General features: G+C 35.2%; 1 pseudogene; it reads left to right on the plus strand.

Moving 5' to 3' along the window:
• The first annotated feature begins 2,149 nt into the window (after positions 1-2,149).
• On the plus strand, positions 2,150-4,387 carry LOC113029838 (uncharacterized; annotated as a pseudogene).
• Positions 4,388-5,096: the final 709 nt, after the last annotated feature.

Below are 5,096 nucleotides of genomic sequence, written 5' to 3' on the forward strand. Positions count from 1 at the left end.
TAGTTGTTTAAACACTTTGAAAGAAAAAAAAGGCACACACACATATTAACCCCTTGGTGAAGCTATAGGAAAAGCTACAATAATGCCAGATTTTGACTATATGATTTTTGCTTTGATTTACATTAGGTGGCTCCACAAAACCCTATTTTAATTTATGGGGGGGGGGGCATTTAAACTGCATTTCAAAGCAAAACAGAGAAAAATAATATCCCTGGCCAAAATTTGGGAAGACTTAAAAATAAAGTGTTATTTTAAGTACTTTAAGTAAAATGGTATGGTATGCTCATCTGAATCTGTAGCACATTTTCTAACCCCCTATCTTCTACCACTGATAGTGGTCTACAGTCCAGAGCAATCCATTTGCGGGAGAATTTGTAAGTTTGTCCGATGTTGACCTAATAATTTTGGTCCTGAAGCCAGTCATTTTATCAAGTTTGGGCTGCCGACATCTTTTGTTGGTACTCAAACTGCTAGCGCTAACAGCTCCCACAGTTTCTTTGCTCGCTGCAACACGTTTTGCATTTAGATGGTACCGTAAGGTTGAAGTGCTTCAGTGGTATGCAAACTCCCTTTTTGCACAGTTTGCACAAAGCCACAATCTTTTTAAGGCTTCTGTCGGGTAGTCTTTTGAATGGAATGCATGCACTGGGGTAGGACATGCTAGAAACACTCCAAATAGAAGGTTTCAAACAGGCATCCAACTAAGATACTCACACCACCTTTTGATGTTGCAAAAGCAGAAGTAGTAGCTCTACTCTGATCCCCTACTGAATGACTGTGCTCTTAACCTAGTTACTAACAGTCTTGAGAGGAAACATTTCTTCCACCTTTAATCTAAGTCTTTTTCTTTTAGTCGTTACTTACACCTCACGGTCATTATAGTAAAGGCACAAGACAAGTGAATCCCAGCTGTCCCATCAACTCAACACAACAGACAAGGACAGTGTCTGCATCACTACAGATGTTGACTAATCCCTATGATAGTGTCCTACTCAATTCATTTTCCGCACAATGTGCATTTCTGAGATTTGCAAATCATTGTATGCTATTTTTATTTACAGTTCACAATCTGCACAGAGCTCAGTCATTTTTCACATATTTATTAACTCTCATTGTCGATACCCTGTTTGCTAATCGCAGTAATTTTAAAAGTTTCTTCCTTTTCCTTTTCTGAAGTTGATGCCCTTCAGATTAAGTCAGTCATTAAAAGCTTGCTGTTTTCTAAGTCTGATATGTAAGAATTTACTGTGGTGAAATATTTATTTATTATTCTTTGAAATTCACAGCATTTTGTGCTGTTGAAATTTTAGAGTAATTCAAATCCGATACTTCAGTCAAATAGCACTAATAGCCAAGTGGAAGGAGATTTAATTCTGGTGTGTTAAAACATGTATTTGGTTACATTTTATTGGACAATCTGAAGAATACGTCAACATATTCTTTAAAGAATCTGGTTATATTTTGGCATGTCTTTCAGTGGACGTAGCCTAGTAGACTCTCCCAATCCTGGGACAGCCATGGGTTTAAATAGCAGTCAACAACCAAAAGGCATTACACACTTCACCCAAAGAAAGAGTTAACAATCCCTTATCACCTCTTACAGTGGTTGATCCCCTTGTCTCTTTCCCCTCTTCACCACCTATAGAATCTTTCCCCACATTGGTGTCAGGCTTCCTGTGTGAATGCTCCCTACTTTCCAAGATACAATCACCTGACCCCCCACCACATGATCTGGCTAACGGCGTGAATAAGGTGTGAAAACAGGCATGCAAAAACCAGGTGACATAAAAGCACTACTACTAACACAATACATCAATACATAAACGAAAGAAATTCCAATATGAGGCTAAATCACTCTTATTCTAAATCACAATTACTCTTTGAGTCCGTAAGGTTTAACAACAAGCATAACTATAACATGTAGGGAACAGTGTTCGAGTTAACAAAATAGGCAGTTACAATACAAGATGAAAGAAAATGAGAGCTTTTGCAAAGCCCAGGAGGAGGCAAATGTGACAGGAAATCTACATTTGAATCTATTCTGTACTGACCAATCAGAAGCATCTTACTGTCTTACCGAATACAGTGATTTCACCTCCTTCATTCTGTGAAATACCAGCAAAGTCCTCAACAAGGAGCAGTGGTCACGATGGTCATGTTATGGATTGTATTGCTTTTTTCTTCATCAAGGATGTAAGTGAGCATTTTACTTTACTAAAATGTTCTAAATTGAGAATTTATTGTCAAATAGATGTGTAGAGAAAACTATAACTTTTCTATATTCTAATTCAGATACTGCTAGTCCAGTGAAAATGGTTCAGCTTGGTGAACCAGCGAACATAACATGTGCTTTGCCCGATGGGGTCAGCGAGTAAAGGAGTCCACTGGTACACAGCAGAAGTGTCGGAGATACTCTCAAATTAATAGTGTCACTGTAAAAACTGCAAACACCCGAGTATGGTCAAGAAACATTTAAATCAAGATTTCAAGCACATTTTGATAAGAAATTTAGCAACCTGACCATTTTGAAAGCAGTCCAAGACGATGAGGGAATCTATCACTGTGGAATGATAGAGTGGATTAATCTTGAATGGACTGGAACATATTTGTTAGTAAAAGGTAAGTTAGTCAACACTGTCCTACTTTTATAAACTTTAAAGGTGTTTTTGGTCATGTTATAAAGAAAGTATTTGTGTTTTGTATTCCACAGGAAATAACGAGACAGCATCAGATTATACTGTTGTTCAATGGCCAACAGTGTTAAATCCACTGCGCTCAGGAAATTCAATGACTCTCCAGTGTTCAGTCTATTCTGACTCTGACCAGATGTGTCCCAGAGATTATAATGTGTTCTGGTTCAGAGCTGGATCAGATCCATTACACCCAAGCATCATCTACACTGATGGAAACAGACACAGTGAAAGTGAGAGAATATCAGACTCACAGGAGAGGTGTCTTTATCGCTTCTCTAAGAACGTCAGCTCCTCTGATGCTGGGACTTACTACTGTGCTGTGGCCACATGTGGGGAGATATTATTTGGAAATGTAATTAAACTGGACATCGAAGGTATTTGGTCTTAAGTACTTTAATCTATACTATATATTCACAAAAATATATTTTGGGAGTTGTTTTTTTGTTTGTTTTTTGTAGTGCAATCAACACAATCAGGATTTATTCAAATGACAATATTAATAGTTTGCTTGGCCATTTCTCTCTTTGGAAATGTTGATGAATCTGCAACAGACAACTAGTTAATACTTGAATAATATGACAGCTAGGTTTCAATGTTTTTTAGAATCATCAATAATTTCCTGTCTTGTTTTTTTTTTTCTAGAGCAAAAATCAGGTTCTGAACTTACTGTGCTGGTTATGGCAATAATATTCTTGGTTATTTCTGTGACTCTCATTATTGTTTGTTGTCGAACTCCAAGAGGAATATGTGAACAAAGCAAAGGTAAGTGTTGTTCATGCTAAGAAAAGTCACACAAACATCATTCTAGTGATGTGCCATATGATTTACTTTCCAATTTGACACCAGGTAAAATTCAAGCTGATATTGATGATATTGATCTGATACTTATAATAGAGCTGCGTACATTATTATACATTATTATCTATCTGTCTCATGTATGATTATCTGTGTTATGTATTTTAAGCAGTATTTTAAATTTTTAAAGCCTACAATGACTTTTTACTGCAATTACGCTGTATATTTTAATGACCCCCAACCTATATAATCCACTTTAAATCTTCTACAACCAAATGAATCTGTTTGAGTTTATCTTAGGGACACAAATATAATTTTAAACTGAACTCATAAAGCTATTTATTGTAGCATATATTTATTTCATTACTTATATCATAACCATATTTATTGATGTGCATTACAACAAATGGGATGGAATTCCTATTGTTTAAACATTTGCACAAAAATTCGCACACTTTAAAAAATTCAGCAACAATGCTACACGTCACCAAAAGCTCCACATTTCCTTCCTCTGTAATCAGATACTTCCCATCATCATATTCTGTTTTATTACCTTTGTGTCTGAAGGTGTATGGTCTTGTAATGTGGCCCAAACCACATCTTGGCCACATCATTGTAAGATTATTCAATAAAACTGGACTCACATTTGTGTTGTGATTTTGTCTATCAACACAGATGCAGTTGCTTTGCAAACAAATGTGACAGTGAAAGGAGATCAGGAAATTCTGCAGGTAACTCTGAAAAATATCAGGACCAAGTTTTCAGTATCTTTTAATGCATGCCTTTGTAAATAAGTCTCACCATTTGTTGTTTTTTTCATCAGACAGATGGAGACTCATTGGTTTATTCTGTAGCAATTTTCTCTTGTGGAAAAATTAGATACAGGAACAAAGACTAGATACAGGACAACAGAACATGCAGAAGATGAGAAATAATTTGAGGGCTCTTGAGCTGGATTGATATCTAGACACATATAACTCTTGCCTTTTTAAATTGGGTTAGAAATGTACTTGTTCTTCTAGCTAACCTAATTTTCTTCTCTGTGTTTATTAATAATTTTGTTGAGAGACATGAATAATTACCTTGATAATTTTCTCTGTTAAGTTTTCCCAATAGATGTAAATGCTTTGAATACCATCTATGAATGTGTTTTTTTTTAATTGTGGAGCTTTTCTTTTACTATCTTTTGACATGTTTCTAGATATTCTTGTATCTGGATTTGTTTCTCCATGTCCCGGATCAGTTTCTAATTCTGACTGTAATGTATAAAAAAGAAAAGTTAGAAACAGTGGATTTATTACATGAAATGAAAAAATCTATTTTCTACAATTTCTTTATGTATTCATTGTGGCCATTTTTTAATATGTTTATGCATTTTTTTTATTTTGTGTTCATTTTATTCAATTATGACCTTCATGTTTTGAAAATATCTCAGTCAGTATATGTTGATTTGAAATGAATAAAAAGTTACTGACTTATGTCTTGTTCATTTAATGGACTCAGTCATACAATAGTTAAATAACACAAATAAACTAGAAGGACATCAAATTGCATTCTTTATGTCAGAAGTAGGCCTAACATTTTTTGGCCTCTGTCATTAATTATTGG

This window comes from Astatotilapia calliptera, chromosome 2 (assembly GCF_900246225.1).
Source record: "Astatotilapia calliptera chromosome 2, fAstCal1.2, whole genome shotgun sequence".
NCBI classification, from domain to species: Eukaryota; Metazoa; Chordata; class Actinopteri; order Cichliformes; family Cichlidae; genus Astatotilapia; species Astatotilapia calliptera.